This window comes from Trachypithecus francoisi, unplaced genomic scaffold, assembly GCF_009764315.1.
Source record: "Trachypithecus francoisi isolate TF-2019V2 unplaced genomic scaffold, Tfra_2.0 Lachesis_group6, whole genome shotgun sequence".
Lineage (NCBI taxonomy): Eukaryota > Metazoa > Chordata > Mammalia > Primates > Cercopithecidae > Trachypithecus > Trachypithecus francoisi.
The window spans coordinates 25,844,142-25,853,770 of record NW_022681471.1 but is presented as its reverse complement, the minus strand read 5'-3'; the positions used below and the strand labels follow the sequence as shown (position 1 = coordinate 25,853,770).

Here is a 9,629-nt window from a genome sequence, read left to right as displayed (position 1 = left end):
GTCTGGAACATCTAGTAACGTGAGGAAGCAAGGAATACTCGAAAATTGGTAGGCTCATGTAAAAAAGACATAGGAGGCTGAGTGTGGTGGCTCATGCCTATAATCCCAGCACTTTGGGAGGCCAAGAGAGGTGGATCACTTGAGGCCAGGAGTTCGAGACCAGCCTGGCCCACATGGCGAAATTCTGTCTCTACTAAAAATACAAAAATGAGCCAGGTGTGGTGGCGCCCACCTGTAATCCCAGCTACTCTGGAGGCTGAGGCACAAGAATTACTTGAACCAGGGAGGCAGAGGTTGCAATGAGCCAAGATCGTGCCACTGTTCTCCATCCTGGGCAACAGAGTGAGACCCTGTCTCAAAAATAAATATATAAAATAAATAAATAAATAAATAAATATACAGGAGCCAGCTAGAAGGGGCCCCCACTAGCCAAATTTGGGGCAATTTGAGCATCAAAATGAATAAGGACAGGAATGGATTGTAATATATTGAATAAAGAATTCGGCCAGGTGTGGTGGCTCATGCCTGTAATCCCAGCACTTTGGGAGGCTGAGGTGGGCGGATCACAAGGTCAGGAGTTCGAGACCAGCCTGGCTAATATATGAAACTCTGTCTCTACTAAAAATACAAAAATTAGCCAGGCATTGTGGCATGTGCCTGTAGTCCCAGATATTTGGGAGGCTGAGGCTGAAGAATCGCTTGAATACAGGAAGTAGAGGCTGCAGTGAGCTAAGATCGTGCCATTGCCCTCCAGCCTGGGTGACAGAGCGAGACTCCGTCTCAAAGAAAAAAAAAAAGGAAAAGAAAAGAAAAAAGGAAAAGAAAAGAAAAAAGAAAAAGAAGGAAAAAAAAGAATTCATGAGTCCATATTGATACTGAAGAAAAAAGTTCAAAAAAGGATAGGGAAGAAGAGAAAGATCTTTTTTCTTTTTTTCAGGCCAGATGGGTAAGATGCCAACATCATAACAAGGTTCAAGGGTGGCACATTTCACACATGTGCATGAACACCCAGTCTTCATGCTAATGAACTACAAAAGGATTGAAAGAGCTCTTCTTTATAGGAGAAATCCAACTAATAAATGTAAGATAAATGACAAAAATAGAAAAGCATTATTTTATAACCACCATAGCTAACTGATTCAAGTAAAAATCATCAATGAATGCTGAAACTATCAGGTGAAAACATATTGAGAAATAGAATATTTACACCCTCTCGAAGTGTTGTTGAAATGGGAAAAGTTTCCTTATCCCTCTCACAGGGCATGCAATGGAGGTGTGGCTCGCTTCTTCCGTGCCTCACTGCTCGAACTTCTAGGGGAGTATGCAGATGGGCAGGTTGTGGGGCTCCGACCCCACAGCAGTGGCTAACAGTGAATGTTTACAGCTCCTGAAGCCCCAGTGGAGTGTGTTACAGGATGCTCTTTTAGTTTGCCATCTATAGGCGACTTGTGTTAGCCTAATTAGACCCCCTTCCTCATCACAAGGACAGAAGGATCTCTGTATCCTGGGGTTTCTTGCCTTGGTGTACCAGAAGAATCGGATCACATGTGAGCTTGGAGAATGAGTGCAAGGTTTTATTGAGTGGAAGTAGCTCTCAGCAGATGGGGGAGCCAGAAGGGAGAAGGTTTTCCCCTGGAGTCAAGCTGTTCAGTGGCCTGGGTTCTCCTCCAACCACCCTGACCAAACTCCATGTCATTCCACCAGTTGATGGCCTGCTGGCGTGCCAGCGTCTGTCGTGTGCTCTTTCACTGGCGTGCTCCCCTCCACGTCCTCTCAACATCCAGTCACTTTGTGTCGTCTTCTGCCGATGTGTTCCTTTCGAAGTCCAGCCACTTGTGTGCCTGTCTGTTAGGGTCTCGGGGATTTTATAGGCACAGGATGGGGGCGTGGCAGGCCAGGGTGGTCTTGGGAAATGCAATATTTAGGCAGGAAAACAGATATGCCGGTCCTCACCTAAGTCTGTGGACACAGGGACCACAGGGACCACAGGGACCACGCCCTTCCCTTCCCAGCACTTCCCTGCCTCCCTTCCATATAATTACTTCACAGATTGCCTTTTAATTCTAAGGCTAAAAGAAACTCTTATGATGGAGAAGTCTGATAGAAACCACCTCAACTCAGTGATCAAACCTCACATTAACAATAATGGGACAAGCTGGCATTATGTGCCCTCTGATGTGGTGCACTAAGAAGAACACGACACCACTTCTGTTGTATTCCTGCCAAAAATGGGAATGGTCACAAATCCAAATTGAGGGACATTCTGGGTGAAAACAAAACAAAACAAAACAAACAAACAAACAAACAAACACTAACCTGAGCTCTTTAAAATGTCAATATCACAAGAACCACCTCACCCCCGAAAAACAGCTTGGAAATATTCTAGATTTCAAAGAAGGCTAAAGAGACTTGACAACAGTGTGATGTTTGGTTCTTTTTTTTTTTTTCACTGATGCCTCAAATTCTTAGTTCAAGGGAACCTCCTGCCTCAGCCTTCTGAGTAGCTAGGACCACAGGTGTGCACCACCACATTCAGCTAATTTTTACAACTTTTGTAGAGATAAGTTTTTGTCATGTTCACCAGGCTGGTCTCAAACTTTTGGGCTCAAGCGATCCTCCCGCCTTAGCCTCCCAAAGTGCTGGGATTACAGGCATGAGCCACTGTGCCTGGCCAATCCTTGATTACATTCTGGATTTTAAAATGCTATGAAGTATATTATTGGAACAACTGTGAATATTTGATTATGGATGTAAACTTGATATTATATCAATGTCAAATTTTCCAAGTATGATTATTATACTGTGGTTATGTAGGCATATGCCTTTGTTTTTAAGAGATACATGAAGTATTTAGGGGTGAAGTGTCATATCATCCACAGCTACAACTATCAGATAGCTCATCAATAGATAGATATCGACATACACACAAATAAAGCAAATGTGAAAAATATCAACAATTGATAAATGTAGATAAAGGGTATATAGGTTTTTATTATGTTATTCTTGCAATGTTTCTGAAGGTTTGAAATATTTCAGAATAAAAGTTGACAAAAAACAAAAGCACAAACAAAAACAATTTTCCAGAGATCAAAAAATACAAAATAGAATACATAAAATAATAATAATGATTATGAAACAGGAGCCTGCAATAAGAAATCCATTGGAAAGAAAGAAAAAAGTTGGATAAAGAATAGAAAATACAGAAAAATCAACAAAAGTTGTTTCTTTGAAAATATCAACAAACTTGACAATCCTTCAGTTATGACGACCAAAAACAAATAAATAAATAAAATACAGGACTCAAATTACTAAAATTAGAAATAAAAGAAGAAAGTGTATTATTACTGACCTTACAGAAATTAAAAGAATTACATGTGCCGGGCACAGTGCCTCACACCTTTAATCCCAGCACTTTGGGAGGCTGAGGCAGGAAGATCACCTGAGGCCAGGAGTTTGAGACCAGTCTGGGCAATATAGCGAGACCCTGTCTCTACAAAATATTAAAAAGTTAGCCAAGTGTAGTGGTGAGTGCCTGTAGTTCCAGCTATTTGGGAGGTTGAGGCAGGAGGATCACTTGGGCCCAGGAAGTCAAGGCTGCAGAGTGAGCCATGATGGTGCCACTACACTCCAGCCTGGATGACTGAGAGAGACTGTCTCAAAACAAAAGAAAGCCAAAAAAAAAACACCCAAACTGGAACTAAAATCACAGAGAACAAAAACATTAGAGTTGGGGGTGGGGTGGGAGAAATTGCCTTGTTTGGGAGAAGGATGGAGATAGTGATTACATTCAGAGTGTATGATATAAATAGAATGCACGACTTCTAAAATGACTGGGGTGGCAGGGAGAAGACATGAATAAAGAATAAAGCTGAGCACAGTGGCTTGCACCTGTAATCCCAGAACTTTGGGAGGTAAGTGGGGTGGATCACTTGAGGTCAGTTGTTCGAGACCAGCCTGGCCAACAAGGCAAAAGCCCATCTCTACAAAAATATAATAATTAGCTGGGGATGGTGGTGCACGCCTGTAATCCCAGCTACTTGGGAGGCTGAGGCAGGAGGATCATTTGAGTCTGGGAGGTGGAGGCTGCAGTGAGCTAAAATCGTGCCACTGCACTCCAGCCTGGGCAACTGAGCAAGGCCTCATCTCAAACAACAACAACAACAACAACAACAACAACAAAAACACCAAAAGATAAAGTCAGAAGGTCGAGTCAAACAGACAAACAAAACTGCAGAATGATATAGACTAATGGTACCACTAGTGTACATTAAATATAAAATCATGAAACAAAACCAACTCAGAACAGTGGTTGACTCAGGAGAAAGAAGGCAATAGGACTGCAGACAGTGGACAATATTAAATATTTTATCTGCAATATTCAATTCTTTTACTTCCCAAAAGAGAAACAAAGTAAAAACAACAACAGCAACAAAACAAAACAAAACAAAAAAAATTCCCATGGACCAAGTCTGAAAAAAAATAAAAAACAGAGAGACAAAGTAAATATAAACTCTTGATAATTGTGAATTCTGGGTAGTGGGAGCATAAGTTTTATATTATATTTGTACCTTGCTTTTTAAGAAATGTCTAGGCCAGATGTGGTGGCTCACGCCTATAAACCCAGCAGTTTGGGAGGCTGAGGGGAGCAGATTGCCTGAGATCAGGAGTTCGTGACCAGCCTGGTCAACATGGTGAAATGCTGTCTCTACTAAAATATAAAAATTAGCCGGGCGTGGTGTTGGGCACCTGTAATCCCACCTACTAGGGGACTGAGGCAGGAGAATCGCTTGAACCCGGGAGGCAGAGGTTGCAGTGAGCGGAGATCAAGCCACGGCAGGCTAGCCTGGGGAACAGAGTGAGACTTCAATTAAAAAAAAAAAAAAAGGCCGGGCGCGGTGGCTCAAGCCTGTAATCCCAGCACTTTGGGAGGCCGAGACGGGTGGATCACGAGGTCAGGAGATCGAGACCATCCTGGCTAACACGGTGAAACCCCGTCTCTACTAAAAAATACAAAACACTAGCCGGGCGTGGTGGTGGGCGCCTGTAGTCCCAGCTGCTCGGGAGGCTGAGGCAGGAGAATGGCGTGAACCCGGAGGCAGAGCTTGCAGTGAGCCGAGATCCGGCCACTGCACTCCAGCCTGGGCGACAGAGCGAGACTCCGTCTCAAAAAAAAAAAAAAAAAAATCTGAAAGCCTTAAAAATATATGGGGAAGTGTGCTGATTAGATTTACAGCCCACATTTATTAATTTCATCTGTAATCTTGGCCTAATCATATAACCTTTCTCTAAAGATTATAAAAAAGGCTGGGCGCGGTGGCTCAAGCCTGTAATCCCAGCACTTTGGGAGGCCGAGAGGGGCGGATCACGAGGTCAGGAGATCGAGACCATCCTGGCTAACATGGTGAAACCCCATCTCTACTAAAAATACAAAAAACTAGCCGGGCGAGGTGGCAGGTGCCTGTAGTCCCAGCTACTCAGGAGGCTGAGGCAGGAGAATGGCGTGAACCCGGGAGGTGGAGCTTGCAGTGAGCAGAGATTGCGCCACTGCACTCCAGTCTGGGCGACAGAGTGAGACTCCGCCTCAAAAAAAAAAAAAAAAAAATTATAAAAAAGCTGAAGATAGGCCAGACGCGGTGGCTCACGCCTGTAATCCAGCACTTTGGGAGGCCGAGGCAGGCAGATCGTGAGGTCAGGAGATTGAGACAATCCTGGCTAACACGGTGAAACCCTGTCTCTACTAAAAGTACAAAAAATTAGCTGGGCGTGGTGGCAGGTGCCTGTAGTCCCAGCTACTCGGGAGGCTGAGGCAGGAGAATGGTGTGAACCTAGGAGGTGGAGCTTGCAGTGAGCGGAGATCACACCACTGCACTCCAGCCTGGGTGACAGAGTGAGACTCCGTCACTGAAAAAAAAACAACAAAAAAACCCAAAAAACAAAAAAGCTAAAGATAATTCATCGTACTTGTGTAAAAATGGGAGTGCCAAGATGGAAAGGTGGACAAAGAATCTAACATTTACTGAACACCTACTATCTGTCTGATGCTGTGCTAGGCTTGTTACATGTGTTATGTAATTTAATTTCATTGTCACAATAATCCTGTGACTTAGATAATGCTGGCCCTGAATTGCAGATGTAGAAACTGAGATGAGGTAAATTAAGTCATACTGGGGTATACATAACACTGGGGATACATGAAGAATTTCCAGGAATCCGTGGGCACAGTCAGTTGTGAAGAAATCAATTTCTAGACCCTCAACTTTTAAAAAATGATCTGCCTGAGAAAGCTGTGTCTGAGGCAGGTGGATTCTCCTTTTCCACCTCCTTTTTCTCAACAGCCCTTCTCCCATTTTACAAAAGAAAGACAACCCCTTTCTCCATCACTAATCTGACTTTGACGTATTGCCCCAAGGGATATAAACCTCCCTGTGCCAAACAAAGGGAGAAGCCAAAATAAGGGTGTTGTTGTGGAAAATGAGTGACCCTGAACACTGCATAACAAGACCTTTTGCAACACGGTGGTTTCCAATTCTTTGTCTTCAAAAAATTTCTGAAGGATCTAATGGAATTGTCAACCAATAAATCATTAAAATTAATTTTTGGCAATAGATTCATGATGGGATGGGATTTCGGTTATATAACTCAGAAGAAATACAAACGTTTGTATAGTAACACTGTGAGAAACGTCCTTCTACTTAATTATGTAAACAAAGCTTCTTAGCCTTAATATTTTCAAAACATGTAAACAGTCAAAATAAAACTTATACAGAGCCCTGTCTCATTCTAACCATAAGCAATATTTATCCACAGATGGCATGAACTAATTGAAAAAGACTTCATCCATCTCTAAGAACTACATTTCCAAAAAGTTTACATTGTGCATTTAAACCATTTTTCAAATCTTGTTACATATTTAAGTTATTTTGATTAATTGTGTACTAAAGATAACTCTACGCAGAAAACTTTTTTATATTCCACCCCCTAGAAAACACTTTTTAAACACGTAGAACTTTATGGTGAAAGAATTTTAAAATGTAATTTATGTACATATTTGCATTGCAGAGATGTATATAGAGTGATGAAAAACAGACTTACACGTGTAAAATATATTACATTAGTACAAAATTCTGTGAAGGAAGTGAAGGAGATATGACTTAAAGGAGAAAAAAGGAGCAATGTAAAATTTCCAACTGTTAATGAAGTTAATCATGTATAATATTTAGATGGCTAATGGTGGGTATGAAACAACTACTCTATTTAAATCTAATTGAATAGAATAAAAAAGTGATGTAATTATTTTAGAATGTCAATATATACTATATGCCCAAAATAACTTCGTTTTGTAACTATTTAAACATGGGATGAAAAAGTTTAGATACCAGCTTATAACGTGAATGGTAAGGTAAGTAAAATGTCTCACTCACTACTGTGTACCTAGTGGCACCAAGCACAGGGCCTTTCTCATATTAGACAACCACATAAATTATTTCTAAACTGAATGGTGTGGGGGCACACAGGTTTTCAAAATTATTTTAGGAAGCACATGAGCAAAAATGTTTGAACACACCTGAGTTTATAACTTACCCTGGGCCACACCACCAACCGAGGCCAAGCTTAGACTTGAACCCATGTTTGCAAGATTCCAAGGCTCATGGTGCTTAGACTATACCTGAGGAGATAAAGGATGTTATGAATGTTGGTCTTAATTATTAACTCCATTCTGTTTAGAAATAATGTATTTGGTTGTCTAATATGAGTAAGGCCCTATGCTTGGTGCCACTAGGTTACTAGGTTGGTGCAAAAGTAATTGCGGTTTTAACACACAGTAGTGAGTAAGCATTTTACTTACTCTCAAGAAGTTAAAAACCTTACATGAGAGATAAGCTGCCTTCATAAAATCTTTAATATAAGATTAAACGTGATAAGGGCAAGAGACAATTATGATACGTGCTACAGAAAAAGAGAGAGAAGTGAGGTGTGGTGGTGCATGCCTCTGGTCCCAGCTATTCAGGAGGCTGAGGTGGGAGGATCACTTGAGCCTGGGAGGCTGAGGTTGTAATGAGCCAAGATCGTGCCACCGAACTCCAAATGGGTGACAGAGTGAGACCCCGTCTCAAAAAAAAAAAAAAAAAAAAAAGAAAAGGAAAAGAAAAAGAGAGAGAGACTGAAGGATTTGAGCAGGTTCCAACATCAGATAGACAGATATTTGTAAAACAGGTAAAATTTGGACTGTAGTAGAAATGGGTGAAAGAAGGTAGAGAGAATTCATTCACCCATCCATCTATCCACCCAAGAATCATTAATCAAAGACATAGCAACTAAATGTAATAAATGAGTCTTTAAAATTTGTGGCTGGCACAATGAGATGTCTCCTCATGCCAGTTAGAATGGCTATTATCAAAAGGACAAAAATAACAAATTCTGGGAAGGATGCAGAGAAAAGTGAACTATTGTAGATGGTTGGTGGGAATGTAAATTAGTGCAACTATTATGGAAAACAGTATAGAAGTTCCTCAAAAAGCTAAAAATAGAACTAGCCTATAATCCAGAAATCCCACTACTGGGTATATATCCAAAGGAAACGAAATCAATATGTCAAAGAGAAATGTGCACTCCCAAGTTTTATCGTAGCACTATTCACAGCAGCCACAATATAGAGTCAACCTGTGTCCATCAACAGATGAATGGATAAGGAAAATGTGATACACACACACACACACACACACACACACACACACACACACACACAAATGGAGTACTATTCAGCCATAAAAAAAGAATGAAACCCTGTCATTCACAGCAACATTATGAGCTTGAAGGACATTATGTTAAGTGAAATAAGCCAGGAACAGAAAGACAAACACTCCATATTCTGACTCATATGTGGAAGTTAAAAACGTTAATCTCATGTAAGTACAGAGTAGAATAGTGGTTACTAGAGGCTGGGAAGGGTAAGGGGATAGGTAGTAGTGAGAAGATGGTTAATGCAAACAATGTTACAGCTCGATGGGAGAAATAAGTTCTGGTGTTGTATGGCACTGTAGGGTGACTATCGTTAACAATTATTGTATATTTTCAAAAAGCTAGAAGAGCCCATCTGAATGTTCCCAACACAAAGAAATGATCAGGCTGGGCGCAGTAGTTCACACCTGTAATCCCAGCACTTTGAGAGGCCAAGGCGAGCAGATCACCTGAGGTCGGGAGTTCGAGACCAACCTGGCCAACATGGAGAAACTCCACGTCTGCTGAAAATACAAAATAATTAGCCAGGCCTGGTGGTGTGTGCCTGTAATCCCAGTTACTCGGGAGGCTGAGGCAAGAGAATCGCTTGAATCCAGGAGGCAGAGGTTGCAGTGAGCTGAGATTGCACCACTGCACTCCAGCCTGGGCACTGTATCTCAAACACACACACACACACACAAAGATCAGTGTTTGAAGTGATGGGTATGCTAATTATCCTGATTTGATCATTACACATTGTATACATATATTGAAATATCACACTATACCCCATAAAGATGCACAATGATTATGTGTCAATTAAATAATAGTAAAAAAAGATTATTTCTTGACATGGAAAGATGCTTATCATTAAACAGACTACCAGGTCACCAAAATAGAAATTGTTTATA

General features: G+C 41.3%; 1 non-coding gene across 1 annotated transcript; it reads right to left on the bottom strand.

Annotated features, from left to right (window-relative positions):
• Positions 1-936: 936 nt before the first annotated feature.
• On the bottom strand, positions 937-1,040 carry LOC117078676. Its single transcript, XR_004435109.1, has one exon. It is a non-coding gene; the product is annotated as a small nucleolar RNA U13 (small nucleolar RNA).
• Positions 1,041-9,629: the final 8,589 nt, after the last annotated feature.